At 45.3% G+C, this 18,649-nt stretch overlaps 1 pseudogene; it reads right to left on the bottom strand.

Annotated features, from left to right (window-relative positions):
- Positions 1-14,470: 14,470 nt before the first annotated feature.
- LOC101134227 (BCL2/adenovirus E1B 19 kDa protein-interacting protein 3-like) lies at positions 14,471-16,024 on the bottom strand (annotated as a pseudogene).
- Between the last annotated feature and the right edge of the window lie 2,625 nt (positions 16,025-18,649).

The following is an 18,649-nucleotide window of genomic DNA, read 5'->3' as shown; positions in this document are numbered from 1 at the left end:
GTGAACAGAAGTATTTGGCTGTCATATTAATAATACAAAAAAATTTTGTTCAAGAGGAAACTTTTACTTTGGTAATAGTGTATTATCAATACGAAAGCTAATTTTAATAAAACCTTGTAAGTAAATCAAATTTGTCATTTTTGACCTCTCGAGACTTACATATACATCATATATATTTTGTAATCTAATGTAATTTTTTTAACTTTTTATATTTTATTTTTATCTACATTCTTTTTATTTTTTCAATTTGAAACAACTTTTAAGTAATTTCAAACTGTTATAGGAGACAGAAGGAAATCATTTAGGGCCAGGGGCGGTGGCTCACGCCTGTAATTCCAGCACTTTGGGAAGCCAAAGAGGGTGAATCACTTGAGGTCAGGAGTTCAAGACCACCCTGGCCAACACGGTGAAACCCCATTTCTACTAAAAATACAAAACCTTACCTGGGCGTGCTGGTGCACACCTGTAGTCCCAGCTACACCGAAGGCTGAGGCAGGAGAATCGCTTGAACCTAGGAGGTGAAGGTTGTATAACCGCCCAAGGAGTTTACCTTGCCCTTTGCCCAGACAAAACCAATTCATCAAGACAGGGGAATTTGTGGAGGAAAAGTTAAATATTTAATTTGAAGTCAATTGAACGTGGACACAAACAATGGTCACCAAGTCCTGGAAGAGGTTGTGTGAGCCCCTTGAGGCGTTCATCCAGTGCTTAGAGAAATCTCTATGTCAATCTATTCAATCTGTTCCTATACATTCGTTATTGAAAAACAATAGACAAGGCCGGGCGCGGTGGATCATGCCTGTAATCTCAGCACTTTGGGAGGCCGAGGCGGGCGGATCACGAGGTCAGGAGATCAAGACCATGCTGGCTAACACGCTGAAACCCCGTCTCTACTAAAAATACAAAAAATTAGCCGGGCATGGTTGCGGGCGCCTGTAGTCCCAGCTAGTCGGGAGGCTGAGGCAGGAGAATGGCGTGAACCTGGGAGGCGGAACTTGGAGTGAGCCGAGATCGCGCCACTACACTCCAGCCTGGGCGACAGAGCGAGACTCCGTCTCAAAAAAAAAAAAAAGAAAGAAAGAAAAAGAAAAACAATAGACAATCACAAAAACAAGTTGACCTTTCTGTGTTCCTTGAGACCAGTCATGAAGGGCCCTGGTGACTAGGCCTCACGCCGAACAACTCGTTGCAAAAAGAGCTAGGTTCCCAGACCGCGCTGAAGCGTCATTATACCTCTCCTGGTCTGTGCACCGATGGGTGGCCAACTCTGGAGCCCATCCTGTTGCTTTCCGGTCTGGTGGTGAATCCTCCATAGTCTGGTGTGGAGTCAAAGTTAAATATTAAATTTGTGCTAATTGAACGTGGACACAAACAATGGTCACCAAGTCCGGGAACAGGTTGTGTGAGCCCCTAGAGGCGTTCATCCAGCGCTGTTTCAGAGAAATCTGTATTTCAATCTATTCCTATACATTAGTTATTGAAAAACAACAGACAATCCCAAAAACAAGTGACCTTTTTGTGTTTCTTCAGCCCAGTCGCGAAGGGTCCTCATGACTAAGCCTCGTGCCAAACAACTCATTACAAAAGAGCTAGGGTCCCAGACTGTGCCAAAGCTTCATGAGAGCTCTCCTCACCTGTGCACAATTGTTAGCTTGCTATTGGACTTTACTGGAAACAAAACACCTCTGCTTTAACCATGATGTCTTTATGAGGCCTAAATTTCCTATTATGATTTAGGTCACGAGTTCCCTCAAAATCCACAGGAGGCCGAGATGTGCGGATCACGAGGTCAGAAGTTTGAGACCAGGCTGGCCAACATGATGAAACCCCATCTCTACTAAAAATACAAAAACTAGCCTGGTGTGGTGGCATGCATCTATAATCCCAGCTACTCAGGGGGCTGAGGCATGAGAATCACTGGAATCCCAGGAGGCAGAGGTTGCAATGAGCTGAGGTCTCACCACTGCACTCCAGCCTATGTGACAGACTGAGACTCCATCTCAAAAACTAACAACCGAAAAACATAACCATTTCTGATGAAGAAAGGGGTGGGAGAAGCCAGTTAACTGAACTAGTAGGCATCCTCTGAGCTCTTCAAAAGGAGGGAAGAAGGATTTGTCACTTGTATACCAACTTTTGCTCAGTAGCAAATGGTCTTACTACCTGGATGCCCCAATGACAACAAAACAAATGGTTAATTGGGAATAAAGAGGTATGGGGAAAACAATACTGGGAAGATACATGAATTCTGGTACACACTACCATTATCATTGTTTTCCTGTATTAATTAATTTATTTTTTTTGACACGGAGTCTAGCTCTGTCACCAGGCTGGAGTACAGTGGCTCAGTCTCAGGTCACCAGGCTTGAGTGCAGTGGCTCAGTCTTGGCTCACTGCAACCTCTGCCTCCCAGGTTCAAGTGATTCTCCTGCCTCAGCCTCCCGAGTAGCTGGGATTACAGGCATGCACCGCCACGCCCAGCTAATTTTTGTACTTCTCTAGTAGAGGCGGGGCTTCACTGTGTTCACCAGGGTGGTCTCAATCTCCTGACCTCGTGAACAACCCACCCCAGCCTCCCAAACTGGTAGAAGTACAGGCTTGAGCCACCACTCCCGGATCTGTTTTCCATGATGATGCTCATACATCTCTGCTTTTCTTGACAGACTATTTAATCAGCAGGAAGATCGACAGGCCAAAATTTCCACCATAAATGCAAATTTGAATGTGGATGAATGGATTACAATGTGTTCAAGCCTTGCAATGAGAGGCATTATAGTGTTTGGTGGTATAATTGATGGTGATTATTGGGGAGAGTTAAAGATTGTTTTATACAATATCACTCCAGATTCTTTTGCTATAAAACCACAAATGTGGGTTGCTCAATTATTAGTGGTACCTTGTCAACAATTAACCCCTGAGGAAATCTCTGCCCCAACAGAGGCTACATACAGAACTCGGGGATTCATATCCACTGGTTCATGTAGCTTAAATCCTGGAGCCAATATATGGGTACAGCATCCATCAGATCCCACCCCTAAGTCTGGTGACCTTGTAGCTGTGAAAACAGAAAATGAAGGCATAGTACAATTTCCTAAACATGAAAAACAATATGATGTTCCTATCCTTTTTTGTTATTACAGGGAATAATCTATCTACTAATGGTCAGCACCTGTGTCTTTGTGTCTGAGGCCAAGAGTAAATTCATGAACTGGGTAGCCACCGCTGCAACAGAAGCCAATCACAGACAATGTTTTCTATACGTCGAGTTGCCAAAGGCCGCCAGGAATGGGTTACCTTGGAGAATCGTCCTGACAGCATTTCTGAATGGCTATGTAGTTACCAACGGGGTCACAACAACACTTGTAGTCCAACCTGTACTTCCTTTGACCACACTAAGCAATCTATCTTTGCCCAAGTCAGACAAAAGGTGAACTCCACATTCTCCTTTCATCAAAAGCCTTGGTATCCTGCCCAGTATTCCTGGAATGGTATATTTTGGAAACCAGCTGTGCTGGTGCCTGGATTCCCTATAGCCCCCGCTTGGTCTGGAGGCCTTAAAAACTTCCTCTAATATTACTCTGGGGTTTCTCCAGACAATTGTCAACACATACTCCAAATCAACATTGCCCCCAGTGAACCACAATCTCTTTCCTACTTTAATAATACATGAGTACACTGTGATTACAGTAGCTCCATTGCTGTCCCCTGGGGGAGCCCTCTGGGTATGCAGATCCTATGAGTGGTGATACCTGTCCCCACATTGGACAGGGAGATGAACTTGGGGATAGCCATTAATTCCATTCACCATCCGGGTTAATATTCCTCTCCCAAGTAATTTAGATACTTACAAACATCACTGGTTATGAATGTGCCAGCCTCCCTGGCCTCCCTGGTGGCAGTACCCTATCACAGTATTCTCCCCTGCCACCGGTACAATCCTGCTTCAGCAACAAATTAAAATATTAAGGTTATATGTAGAAAAAGCTCTTAATGATATTAGCACTAGACTTATGTTGTTACCAGATAAATTTGCTCAGCTGAGTACTATTGTGTTGCAAAATCAAATGGCATTAGATATGCTTACCGCAGCCCAAGGAGGGGTTTGTGCTCTATTGCATGCTAAATGTGCTGTGTATATCCCTGGCAATTCTCACAATATGACTCTCCTTGAAAAGCCATGCTGGGTGTGGTTTTTATTAATTGTGCTTTTAATTCTCCTGTGCTTACCCTGTATCTGTAATCTATATCAACTATGCCTTCCCTATGTATCTGTAAGGGTATTTTCCTACAATTGAGTATCCAATTGAGGCCAAAGGTGGAGAAAAAGTTAAATTTGAATTGAATTGAATGTGGACACAAACGATGGTCACCAAGCCTGAGAATAGGTTCTGCGAGCCCCTTGATGCATTCATCTAGAGTTGTTTCAGAGAAATCTCGATTTCAATCTATTCCTTTATGTTAGTTATTGAAAAACAATAGCCAATTGCAGAAACAAGTTAACTTTTTGTGTTCCATGAGCCCAGTCTCAAGGGCCCTCCACTGTGCCTCATGCCAAACAACTTGTTACAAAATGACCTAGAGCCCCAGAACGCACTAAAGCTTCAAGAGACCTCTCCTTGACCTTGCATGGATGGGTGGCTGACTCTGGAGCCCAGGTTGTTGCATTCCGGTGTGGCGATGAATCCTCCATAGTCTGGTGAGTGTATATATATGTATATATATTTACGTGTGTATGTATATATATATTTATATGTGTGTATATATATATTTATGTGTGTGTGTGCATATATATATATATATCTTTTTCCTTCTCCCCTTTCCATTGCAATTTTCTTATATCAATTTACTTGGCCGGGCGCGGTGGCTCACGCTTGTAATCCCAGCACTTTGGGAGGCCAAGGCGGTCGGATCGGGAGGTCAGGAGATCGAGACCACGGTGAAACCCCGTCTCTACTAAAAATACAAAAAATTAGCCGGGCGTGGTGGCGGGCGCCTGTAGTCCCAGCTACTCGGGAGGCTGAAGCAGGAGAATGGCGTGAACCCGGGAGGTGGAGCTTGCAGTGAGCCGAGATCGCGCCACTGCACTCCAGCCTAGGTGACAGAGCGAGACTCCGTCTCAAAAAAAAAAAAAAAAAAAAAAAAAAAAAATTTCTCCGTCTCAAAAACAAAAAAAAAAAAATTTACTTATATGTGCATTGCCATTTATGTGGGATAAAGCTTGTTTACCCTTAAAGGTATTGTGTAGGTGTCTTTTCTTCTACCCTCATGTGTTTCCCTCACAGAACACCATATTTGTCAGAGGCTTTCTTTGTTCCTTTTTATTCTTTTTTCTTTAATCTTGTCTGCATGCCTTATTTTGACAAGGTGGTCTTCAAATACTGATATTCTTTCTTCTGCTTGGTCAGTTCGGCTACTGATACTTTCGTATGCTTCATGAAGTTCTCGTGCTGTGTTTTTCAGCTCCATCAGATCATTTATGTTCCTCTCCAAACTCGTTATTATAGTTAGCAGTTCCTCTAACCTTTTTTTTTTTTTTTTTTTTTTTGAGACGGAGTATTCGCTCTTTCGCCCAGTCTGGAGTTCAGTGGCGTGATCTCAGCTCACTGCAAGCTCCGTCTCCCGGGTTCACGCCATTCTCCTGCCTCAGCCTCCCGAGTAGCTGGGACTACAGGCTCCCGCCACCATGCCCGGCTAATTTTTTTTGTGTTTTTTAGTAGTGACGGGGTTTCACCTTGTTAGCCAGGATGGTCTCCATCTCCTGACCTCGTGATCCGCCCGCCTCGGCCTCCCAGAGTGCTGGGATTACAGGCGTGAGCCACCGCGCCCGGCTCCTCTAACCTTTTATCAAGGTTCTTAGCTTCTTTATATTGGGTTAGAACATGTTCCCTTGGCTCAGCAGAGTTTTTTTATTACCCATCTTCTGAAGCCTACTTCTGTCAATTCCTGCATCTCATCCTCTGTCCAGTTCTGTACCCTTGCTGAAGAAACATTTTGATCATTTGGAGAAGAGGCACTCTAGCCTCTCAATGTTTTTTTGTGATTCTTTCTCATCTTCATGAGTTTGTCTAGTTTTGATCTTTGAGGCTGCTGACCCTTGGATTTTTTTTGGTTTGTTTTGTTTTGTTTTGTTTTGTTTTGTTTTGTTTGAGACAGAGTCTTGCTCTGTCACCCAGGCTGGAGTGCAGTGGCAGGATCTTGTCTCCCTGCAACTTCCGCCTCCAAGGTTCAAGTGATTCTCATGTCTCAGACTCCCAAGTAGCTGGGACAACAGGCGTGCACCACCACGCCTGGCTAATTTTTGTATTTTTTTTAGTAGAGACCAGGTTTCACCATGTTGGCCAGGCTGGTCTCAAACTCTTGACCTCAAGTGCTCTGCCCGCCTCAACCTCCCAAAGTATTTGGATTACGGTGTGAGCCACCATGTGCAGCCTTGGGTGGGATTTTTCTGGGTATATTTTTTTCTTGTTGATGCTGTTGTTGCTGCTTTCTGTTTGTTTGTTTTTCATTCAGTGGTCAGGTCCCTCTTCTGTAGGGTTGCTGCACCTTGCTAGGGGTTCACCTCAGGCCGTATTCATCTGGTTCACTCCAGTGCCTGGAGAGGTCACTCAAGGAGGCTGCAGAACAGTAAAGAAGAGTGCCTGCACCTTCCTCTGGGATCTCTGACCTCAAGAGGCACCAACCTGAAGCCAGTAGGATCACTCCTGTATAGGGTGCCTGACAACCCCTGTTGAGGGGTCTCATCCAGTGCATGGGGAGAAGAACCCTTTTAATGAAGCACTTTGACTGTCATTTGGTGGAGGGGGAGTGTTTTGCTGGGGGCAAATACACTCATCTGAGCTGCTGGAAATGCTCAGAACTAGCAGGAGGAAAGGCTAAGTCTGCTTGTCCACAGAGACTGCAGCCACCCCTCCCCCTAGGGTTCTGCTCTGATATTTGTTATTTCTTTTCTTATGCTGGGTTTGGGTTTGGCTTGTTCTTGTTTCTCTAGTTCCTTGAAGTGTTATTTTAGCTTGTCTACTTATGCTCTTTCAGACTTTTTGATGTGGGCACTTGATGCTATGAACTTTCCTTTTAGCGCCACTTTTGGTGTATCCTAGACATTTCGATAGATTGTGTCATTATTATCATTCAGCTCAAAGAATTTTTAAATTTCCATCTTGATTTCATACAAAAAAATTCAGAAACAGGTTGATCCTAAATTTTATTTTTCATTTAATTTCCGTGTATTTGCATGGTTGTGAGGGTGCATTTGAAGTTGATTTTCACTTTTATTCCACTGTTGTCTGAGAGAGTAGTTGATATAATTTTGATTGTCTTAAATGTATTGAGACTTGTTTTGTGGCCTATCATATGTCTATCTTGGAGAATGTTTCATGTTCTGAGGAATAAAATGTATATTCTGCAGTTGTTGGGTAGAATGTTCTGTAAATATTTTTCAAGTCCATTTGTTCTAGGCTATAGCTTAAGTCTATTGTCTTTTTGTTGTTGTTGTTGACTTTCTGTCTTGATGACTTGTCTAGTGCTGTCAGTAGAGTATTGAAGTTCCCCATTATTATTGTATTGCCATTGATCTCATTTCTTAGGTCTAGTAGTAATTGTTTAATAAATTGGGAGCTCCAGTGTTAGGTCCACATATATTTAGAATTGTGATATTTTCCTGTCCCTTTATCATTATATAATGTCCCTCTTTGTCTTTCTTTTAACAGTTTTTGTTTTAATATCTGTTTTGTCTGATGTAGGAATGGCGACTACTGCTTGCTCTTAAGGTACATTTGCATGATTATCTTTTTCCAACCCTTTGCCTTAAGTTTATGTGAGTCTTTATGTGTTGGGTGAGTCTCTTGATGATAGCAGATATTTGGTTGGTAAATTCTTATCCATTCTACCATTCTGTATCTTTTAAGTGGCACATTTAGGCCACTAATCACTATAAATTTTACCACCATCCATTATAATGCCTGTCATTGCAAGGCTTGAAACACGTTGTAATCCATTCATCTGCATTCAAGTTTGCAGTTATAATAAAAATTTTGGCCTGTTGATTTTCCTGGTGATTAAATAGTCTGTCAAGAGAAAGCAGAGATACATGGGCATCAACGTGGAAAACGGTGATAATGGTAGTGTGCGAAAGGATTGAGATATCTCCCCAGTATTGTTTTCCCCAAACCTCTTTATTCCCAATTAACAATTCGTTTCATTACCATTGGAGCATCCAGGTAGTAAGACCATTTGCTACTGATAAAGTGTTGGTATACAAGTTGTCAGGCCTCTGAGCCCAAGCTAAGCCATCATATCCCCTGTGACCTGTACACATCCAGATGGCCTGTTCCTGCCTTAACTGATGACATTCCACCACAAAAGAAGAGAAAATGGCCCATTCCTGCCTTAACTGATGACATTGTCTTGTGAAATTCCTTCTCCTGGCTCATCCTGGCTCAAAAGCTCCCCTACTGAGCACCTTGTGACCCCCACTCTGCCCACCAGAGAACAACCCCCCTTTGACTGTAATTTTCCTTTATCTACCCAAATCCTATAAAATGGCCCCACCCTTATCTCCCTTCGCTGACTCTCTTTTTGGACTCAGCCCGCCTGTACCCAGGTGATTAAAAGCTTTTATTGCTCACACAAAGCCTGTTTGGTGGTCTCTTCACACGGACGCACATGAAACAAGTGACAAATCCCTCTGCCTTCCTCCTGAATAGCTCAGAGGATGGCTACTAGTTCAGCTAACTTGCTGCTCCCACCCCTTCCTTCATCAGAAGTGCTTACCTTTTTAACAGGGTTATAAGCCACAGCCTTCCAGCATCGGGTCCCACCAATGTATTTGGTGGATCCATCACAAACCAAGCATGTTTCTGATCCTCTAGGCTTAGTTCTTTTGTTGTACCTGAGCGAGTTAGAAATCGCCACACTTTGAGACAAATTCAAGAGTCCTTTATTAGCCGGCAACCGAGAGATGGCTGACGCACAAAATTCTCTCACCCCGAAGAAGGGGCTAGATTTTCTTTTATACTTGGGTTTACAGAGGGGAGGGGGAATTCTAGCAGCAGCAATCTTACAGAAGAAAAACAGACAAAAAAGTTAAAAAGATAAATGGTTACAGGAAAACAAACAGTTCCAGTTGCAGGGGCTTTTATTTCATCACAAGGTGATAGGTGCAGGGGCTCTGCGTGTTATCTACCGGACAAAATGCGGGGGCTTTATGGCACCATCTCCGAGCAAATTCCAGCCGACTTCGCTTGCCTCAGCACCTTATCAGTTAATTGCACTCTTTGATATATTGAGAGTCAGCTTGCACAAGTTAAGTCCTTGAGGAAAGGGTGGGTAAGGAGCACTTGATGTCTTGTAAATGAAGGAGCCAAATGGAGTTCTTCTGGTTCTCTCAGCTAAGGGAGAGTCTATTCATGTTAAAAACAAGGTTAGGTATCTAAGGGAGAGTCTATTCGTGTTAATACAAGATTGGGCTTTACACTTTAAAGGAGTTGCCCCATTGGGTGGGGGAGGTTTCCTTCCCTACCTGCAGGACTTCCTTGGTGATTTCCCAAGCTGGCAAGTTTTGCACATCCTCATGTAAAAATGATAGCCTTTGGCTTTGGCTTAGCATGCTCTTGTACATACCATTTCCATTTTATGATGCTACTTTCTTGGGCATGCCCTATCTGGTGAGTTTTGGAGGAACCCATGACTCAAGTCATAGTAGGAATTTCAGGCCTCATAAAGACATCATGGTTGAAGCAGAGGTGTTTCTTTTCCAGCAAAACCCAATAGCAAGCTAACAATTGCTTCTCGAAATGGGTATAAGTTTTGTCATCCTCTGGCAGTTTCTGGTTCCAAAACCTGAAAGGTACCCTCTTCCCATCTTGCTTCTGCCTAAGGCTCCAATTAGCATGTTGATTTAGGACAGTTACTTGCAGTTCTACTGGCCCATCCCGTACAGGTCATAGACCCAGGGCCAGTTGACCCACTTGTTTAGCTTGTTCAGAAGCCATGCTCTCTTTCTCTCCCCAAAGAAAGTCATAGCGTTTTCTAGTGGCTGCATGCAGAGGTAGTAAAATGTTACCCAAGTGGGGAATATCATGTCTCCAGAATCCAAACAAGCCAATACATTTCTGGGCCTCCTTTTCAGTGGTAGGGGTTGCGAATTCTAGTATTTTAGCCTTGGCCTTTGGTAAAATGAACTATTTCCCTGCATTCCATAGAATGCCGAGGAATTTTACAGTTTGTGCTTGTCCTTGAATTTTACTAAGGTTAATTTCCCATTCTTGAGATAAGAGCTGGGTTTTTACCTGCTCCAGGCCCCAGCTGATTAGTTCTTCAATTTTACCCTAATAAGACCATTGGGACAGCTGCTTTTTTCATCAATAGGCTGATATCTTTGAGCCTGATCAGTCAAGACATAGGCCTGGCTTTGGGCCAGGGTCAGTCTGGAAGTCGGATTAGCATTTTTTTTTTCCAGCTTACCTTTTCTCTGTAGCAACCAGCCCCTATCTTGATACATTAACTTATAAGCAGTAAGCAAACACCATCCACTCCGGGAGATCCCTCAGCATCTCCTTTGCTCACTGGAATCCCCGGCAGCACTTCACGCACAGTCAAAGGTTTAAACTGCACTAATTTAGATTCCTAACTCCCACAAAGACCAGTTCCCCTGAATCATTCAGTCCCCAAAGGTGAAAACTGGGGGAGTTCCCATTCCTGGATATGGGAATTCCTCGAGTTTCCAGCTCTGTCATTGTGGCCAAAAAGTGGCAGTTTGGTTTTCAAATCCTGTTTGTGATGCCAAAAATATTCTGTGTGGGAAACGCGCAAGGGGAGAAGAAAAGACACACACACAATACCTTTAAAGGTCAACAAGCTTTATCCCACATAAATGGAAATGCAGATATAATAAGCAAATGAGATAAGCAAATCAATGAAATAAGCAGATTGATACAATAAGCAAATTGCAAAGGAAAGAGGAGAAGGGAAAAGAGATATATATATTATGCTCGCCAGACTATGGAGGATTCACCACCAGAGTGGGAAGCAACAGTCTGGGCTCCAGAATCAGACACTGTACTCACCAGACTGTTGAGGATTCACACCAAACAGAGAAGCAACAGCCTGGGCTTCAGAGTCAGCCACTCATCTATGCACAGATGAGGAGAGGTCTCATGAAGCTTGGGCACACTCTGAGACCCTAGCTCTTTGGTAATGAGTTGTTTGGCATAAGGCCCAGTCAAGAGAGTCGTTCATGATTGGGCTCAAGCAACACAAAAAAGTCAACTTGTTTTTGCAATTCTCTATTGTTTTTCAACAACTAATATATAGGAATAGATTGAAATAGAGATATCTCCAAAACAGCGCTGGATGAATGCATCAAGGGGCTCACACAACCTGTCCCAGGACTTGGTGACCATTGATTGTGTCCATTTTCAATTGAGTTCAAATTTAATATTTAACTTTTCCTCCACAAATTTTCCTGTCTTGATGAATTGGCTCTGTCTAGGCAAAGGGCAAGGTGAACCCCTTGGGCAGTTACACTACTCTGCCTTCTGGGTTCAAGTGATTCTCCTGCCTCAGCCTCCATAGTAGCTGGGACTACAGGTATGCACCACCACACCCAGCTAAATTTTTTGTACTTTTAGTAGAAATGGGGTTTCACCATGTTGGCCAGGCTGGTCTTGAACTCCTGACCTCAAGTGATCTGCCCACCTTGGCCTCCTAAAATGTTGGGATTACAGGCGTGAGCCAGCACTCCCTAAATTTTGTGTGTGTGTGTGTGTGTGTGTGTGTGTGTGTGTGTGTGTGTGTTTAGTAGAGACAGGATTTCACCATGTTGTCCAGGCTGGTGGTGAACTCCTGACCTCAAGTGATCCACCTGCCTCGGCCTCCCAAAAATGATTTCTTTCTATCTCCTATAACAGTTTGAAATTACTTAAAGGGTATTTCAAATTGAAAAAATAAATCTGGATAAAAATGAAACACAGACTTAAAAAATTACAAGAGATTACAAAATATATATGTAAATCTGGAGTGGTCAAAATTGACAAATTTTATTTATTTATAAAGTGTTATTAAAATTAGCTTTAGTGATCCATTTTGCTGGCCTCCCTCTCCCTCTCCCTCTCCCTCTCCCCACGGTCTCCCTCTCCCTCTCTTTCCACGGTCTCCCTCTGATGCCGAGCCGAAGCTGGACGGTACTGCTGCCATCTCAGCTCACTGCAACCTCCCTGCCTGATTCTCCTGCCTCAGCCTGCCGAGTGCCTGCGATTGCAGGCGCGCGCCGCCACGCCTGACTGGTTTTCGTATTTTTCTGGTGGAGACGGGGTTTCGCTGTGTCGGCCGGGCTGGTCTCCAGCTCCTAACCGCGAGTGATCTGCCAGCCTCGGCCTCCCGAGGTGCCGGGATTGCAGACAGAGTCTCGTTAACTCAGTGCTCAATGGCGTCCAGGCTGGAGTGCAGTGGCGTGATCTCGGCTCGCTACAACCACCTCCCAGCCGCCTGCCTTGGCCTCCCAAAGTGCCGAGATTGCAGCCTCTGCCCGGCTGCCACCCCGTCTGGGAAGTGAGGAGCGTCTCCGCCTGGCCGCCCATCGTCTGGGATGTGAGGAGCCCCTCTGCCTGGCCGCCCATCGTCTGGGATGTGAGGAGCGTCTCTGCCTGGCTGCCCAGTCTGGAAAGTGAGGAGCGTCTCTGCCCAGCCGCCATCCCATCTAGGAAGTGAGGAGCGCCTCTTCCCGGCCGCCATCACATCCTGGAAGTGAGGAGCCTCTCTGCCCGGCCGCCCATCGTCTGAGATGTGAGGAGCGTCTCTGCCCGGCCGCCCCGTCTGAGAAGTGAGGAGACCCTCTGCCTGGCAACCGCCCCGTCTGAGAAGTAAGGAGCCCCTCCGCCCGGCAGCCGCCCCGTCTGAGAAGTGAGGAGCCCCTCTGCCCGGCAGCCACCCCGTCTGGGAAGTGAGGAGCGTCTCCGCCCGGCAGCCACCTCGTCCGGGAGGGAGGTTGGGGGGCCAGCCCCCCGCCCGGCCAGCCGCCCTGTCCGGGAGGGAGGTGGGGGGGTCAGCCCCCCGCCCAGCCAGCCGCCCTGTCCAGGAGGTGAGGGGCGCCTCTGCCCGGCCGCCCCTACTGGGAAGTGAGGAGCCCCTCTGCCCGGCCAGCCGCCCCGTCCGGGAGGGAGGTGGGGGGGTCAGCCCGCCGCCCAGCCAGCCGCCCCGTCCGGGAGGGAGGTGGGGGGGTTAGCCCCCCGCCTGGCCAGCCGCCCCGTCCGGGAGGTGAGGGGCGCCTCTGCCCGGCCGCCCCTACTGGGAAGTGAGGAGCCCCTCTGCCCGGCCAGCCGCCCCGTCCAGGAGGGAGGTGGGGTGGGTCAGCCCCCGGCCCGGCCAGCTGCCCCGTCCGGGAGGTGAGGGGCGCCTCTGCCCGGCCGCCCCTACTGGGAAGTGAGGAGCCCCTCTGCCCGGCCAGCTGCCCCGTCCAGGAGGGAGGTGGGGTGGGTCAGCCCCCCGCCCGGCCAGCCACCCCGTCCGGGAGGGAGGTGGGGGGGTCAGCCCTCCGCCCGGCCAGCCGACCCGTCGGGGAAGTGAGGGGCGCCTCTGCCCGGCCGCCCCTACTGGGAAGTGAGGAGCCCCTCTGCCCGGCCAGCCGCTCCGCCCGGGAGGGAGGTGGAGGGATCAGCCCCCCGCCCGGCCAGCCGCCCCGTCCGGGAGGGAGGTGGGGGGGTCAGCCCGCCGCCCAGCCAGCCGCCCCGTCCGGGAGGGAGGTGGGGGGGTTAGCCCCCCGCCTGGCCAGCCGCCCAGTCCGGGAGGTGAGGGGCGCCTCTGCCCGGGCGCCCCTACTGGGAAGTGAGGAGCCCCTCTGCCCGGCCACCACCCCATCTGAGAGGTGTACCCAACAGCTCATTGAGAACGGGCCATGATGACAATGGCGGTTTTGTGGAATAGAAAGGGGGGGAAGGTGGGGAAAAGATTGAGAAATCGGATGGTTGCCGTGTCTGTGTAGAAAGAGGTAGACATGGGAGAGTTTTCATTTTGTTCTGTACTAAGAAAAGTTTTTCTGCCTTGGGATGCTGTTGATCTGTGACCTTACCCCCAACCCTGTGCTCTCTGAAACACGTGCTGTATCCACTCAGGGTTGAATGGATTAAGGGCGGTGCAAGATGTGCTTTGTTAAACAGATGCTTGAAGGCAGCATGCTCGTTAAGAGTCATCACCACTCCCTAATCTCAAGTACCCAGGGACACAAACACTGCGGAAGGCCGCAGGGTCCTCTGCCTAGGAAAACCAGAGAACTTTGTTCATTTGTTTATCTGCTGACCTTCCCTCCACTATTGTCCTGTGACCCTGCCAAATCCCCCTCTGTGAGAAACACCCAAGAATGATCAATAAAAAATAAAAAATATATAAAATTAGCTTTAGTATTGATAATGCACTATTACCAAAGTAAATGTTGTTGAATACATTCAAAAAGAGAGAGAGTAAAAAAGAGATAGAACCCCTATTCAATGGCTAGGAGATGAGAAAGCAGCAGAGATGGAAAAGAAACTTTATAAAATTCTTCTGAAATTCTGCCACCTTTCTTCATATTGCTCATGTTTCTCATGCTGAGAGTAGCTGTGCGGTTTGGGTGTTTAGACAAATTTCTTTTAAGGGAATATTTTCTGACTGACTTGGTCAATCTTATATCTAATCTGAGCTTTTTCTTAAAATCTTTTTAACTTTCTTCTCTCAAAATAATCTCGCTCAGATGGAGGTCTGTTTTTCTCTCCAATGCTTTGTCTGTTTCAGAAGCCCTGTTAGTATTAGTATCCCATGGTGTCTGAATGGGGTGGGCTGTCACAGTGAGAACTTTTGAAGCCATCTCTATCTGGACTCATGCTGGAAATCCAGCAGTATTTTTTGCATGTCACCATTATAAGTAGAAACTGAGGCTGAAACACTACTCCCATTTCCATTATTGTGAAGGTGTAATTCTACCCATGAGGCCTGCAGGCTCTCCTCCTGCAGCTCAGGCTTCACTTGCTGATGTGACACTAGAGTGCTGCTGTGGCAAATGGGGTTCACATATAATGTGAGCTGTGCTGTTGGCTGTGCCTCAGTGGCAGATGGTAGAGATGAATAGAGGACACTAGCAACCAGGAGAAAGCAAGCAGGAGTGCTGTAGCCAAGTGCCAATGAGTACAGAGCCACTGCTCTAAAATGTAAATAGCCAAAATTATAGAACCCTATTGAAACTTTTTTGTAGCAGAGTGAAAGCCTACCTTCAGCAGGCACTTGGCTTCAAGCTGCAAAACTACCTCCTGTTATGAAGATGTGAAAAATTTATTTGTCATTGAATGTAAGTAATTAGCATACACAGGTGGCCTTTTCATTCTCCAGGTGAATTTAGGATGAACCATGTATGACACGGTGCTGGAAATTCTTCTACTTGTGGACCAACTATGGTGACCATCTTTCTGTCTTTGTGAACTGTTAAGCAGATTGACTATGATGCATGTCACATTCAAGTTTAATTGTGTAATAAAACCATTTTCTTTCTCTTCTATTATTGTGGAGTTTCTCTGGGGCTAGAAAAAGTTTTTCTTTTTTGCTGTTTTCTTTTTTTTTCTTGAGAAGGTCTCACTCTGTCACCCAGGCTAGAGTGCAGTGGCACAGGAGTCAGCCACCGTGCCCAGCCCAATTTTTCTTTTAAGGATTGTTTGCAAACACTGTCTAGAATTACCAGACATGACATAAACACGTAAGGTGTCAACCAGAATTTACTCTAGAGGAGAGTTTCCCTCTCAGGCTTCCAGTCATCTCATAGTTGTGTAGCACAGTGCAAGCTGTCCGCTAAATATGCAGGCAGAATTGTGTCTCTGCCGATTTGGTATCTATAGTCCTCTACAGTCACTTCTAGAGAGGCTAGACCACATTTCTCCAAGTTTCAGAGAGCAGCAATCAATTATTTTACCTCTTTCACTGACTCTTGTGTCTTCAGACCTGAAACTGATTCAGATACTGTAAAGCCCAGAAACTTAATCAGAATAACATGTGTGCATTGAGTAGACATGTAGACATGAGAATCTCCACTTTCCCCTTCCTCCTCATGCTAAAATCCCAACAAATGTGCAGGTAACACCTGCTGCAACTCCAGCAATTCAGGCTTTAAATCTGTAGCTCCAAATTTTGAATTGAGGTCTTGAGATTTGGGAAATAAAAAACTTTTGTCTGAAAAATGGAAGTCTTTTTGTTATCAAGCTCAGACAGACATTAAAACAGAAGTACAGTTATGTCTTTCTCCCCTTTTGAACTATGTATTCATCTCTTGAAACTGTTCACTATTGGCACGAGTAGTATAAATTAAACTAATAATGCCACATTGGACACTATATCCCATACTGTAAACCATAAGGATATATATATATGATATATGATATATATCTAATCAATAATCAATGTTATTTCTGTAAATAAATAAAAAAATTTTCTTTTTTTTTTGAGATGGAATCTCACTCTGTCACCCAGGCTGGAGTGCAGTGGTGCCATCTCTGCTCACTGCAACCTCCACCTCCCGGGTTCAAGCGACTCTCCTGCCTCAGCCTCCCAAGTAGTTGAGACTACAGGCACGCACCACCATGCCTGGCTAATTTTTCTATTTTTAGTAGAGACGGGGTTTCACCATATTGGCCAGGCTTGTCTCAAACCCCTGACCTCAGGTGATCCACCCACCTCGGCCTCCCAAAGTGCTGGAATTACACGCATAAACCACCGTGCCCAGGCTCTGCATTAGTTTTCTAAGAATAATGATCTCCAGCTTCATCGATGTTATTGCGTCAATGAAGATGGGAAAAGTTTATTTGTCATTGAATATAAGCAATTAGCATACACAAATGGCCTCATCATTCTCCAGGTGAATTTAGCATGAACTATGTATGACATGGTGCTGTAAATTCTTCTACTTGTGGACTAATTATGGTGACCCTCTTTATGTTTTTGCGATCTGTTAAGCAGACTGATGATGATGCATGTCACATTCAAGTTTAATTGTGTAATAAAACCATTTTCTTTCTGTTCTGTTTTTGTGGAGTTTCTCTGGGGATGGAGAATATTTTTCTTTTAATTAATGTTTCCAAACACTGTCTACAATTACCAGACATGATGTACACACAGAAGGTGCCAACCAGAATGTACTCTAAAAGGGACTTTCTCTCTGAGGATTCTAGTCAACTGACAGTTGTGTAGCACAGTGCTTGCTGTTCCCTAAATATGCAGACAGAATTGTGTCTCTGCCTAGTTGGTACTTACAGTCCTCTACAGTCACTTCTAGAGAGGCTAAATCACATTTCTACGAACTTCAAACTCAGAGAGAGTTAAAATGAAAGTGTAGTTATGTATTTCTCCCCCCTTTGAACTATATATTCATCTCTTGAAACTGTTCACTATTGGCACAGGTAGGTAAAAATTAAACTAATAATGCCACGTTGGACACTATATCCCATACCCTAAACCATAATGATATATATCTAATTAATAATCAATGTTATTTCTGTAAATAAATAACAATTTCTGACAATCAACTTTGTATCAGCCCACTCTCTGTTCCTCTCTTGTTGTCTTTACAAATCTTCCTGTAACTGCTGCTGATCACAGTAGAGGTTTCAGACAACTTGAATCTTTGCTCCCAGGTTATAATCCATAAACTTGACCCAAATAAACTGTGTACTTTTCATGCACGTCCATGTGAAGAGACCACCAAACAGGTTTTGTGTGAGCAATAACAGCTTTTAATCACCTGGGTGCAGGCGGGCTGAGTCTGAAAAGAGAGTCAGCGAAGGGAGATAGGGGTGGGGCTGTTTTGTAAGATTTCGGTAGGTGGAGGAAAATTACAGTCAAAGGGGCTTTTTCTCTGGCGGGCAGGAGTGGAGGTCACAAGTTGCTCAGTGGCGGAGCTTTTTGAGCCAGGATGAGCCAGGAAAAGGACTTTCACAAGGTAATGTCATTGCTTAAGGCAAGGACCAGCCATTTTCACTTCTTTTGTGGTGGAATGTCATCAGTTAAGGTGGGGCAGGGCATTTTCACTTCTTTTGTGATTCTTCAGTTACTTCAGGCCATCTGGGCATATACATGCAAGTCACAGGGGATGCGATGGCTAGGCTTGGGCTCAGAGGCCTGACAGTACTTACATTCATCTTGTGTCAGCTTTTTTTTTTTTTTTTCATGTAGACTTATCATTTAGAATGTACTAGAGCAGCCTCTATGAGGGGAGCTCTTCTTTGATTTTACTCCACTTGCTGTAACACCAAAGGATGCAGAGCCAGGTGGATCCTACCTAGAATCTGCAGATAAGGTCTGGGCTCTGCTTCGGATTTACAAATAAGGGCCGGAGTTTGGACAAAGAATGTACAGAAAACTAACAAAAGGCATTTTCTGCATTGTGAGATATCAACATACACATCTTGCAGCCCCCATTCGGGAGTGTGGCTCTTTGAGATTTTTCATATCTTGTTCATTGACCTGCTACAGTTATGTGAGAGGACCCGGGAGGAAACAGAATCTGATGGCAGAATCTGTAACTATAAATAAGCATCTTAGGAGTGAGATCAAGGCCACAAAATATCCAGAGCCATGACCACAACTATATTTGCCTGTAAAATGTGATTTTTGTATTTTACCTGAAAAATTAGTATTTTTATTC

This window comes from Gorilla gorilla, chromosome 20, assembly GCF_029281585.2.
Source record: "Gorilla gorilla gorilla isolate KB3781 chromosome 20, NHGRI_mGorGor1-v2.1_pri, whole genome shotgun sequence".
Lineage (NCBI taxonomy): Eukaryota > Metazoa > Chordata > Mammalia > Primates > Hominidae > Gorilla > Gorilla gorilla.
This window is presented reverse-complemented; position numbering and strand designations above follow the sequence as displayed.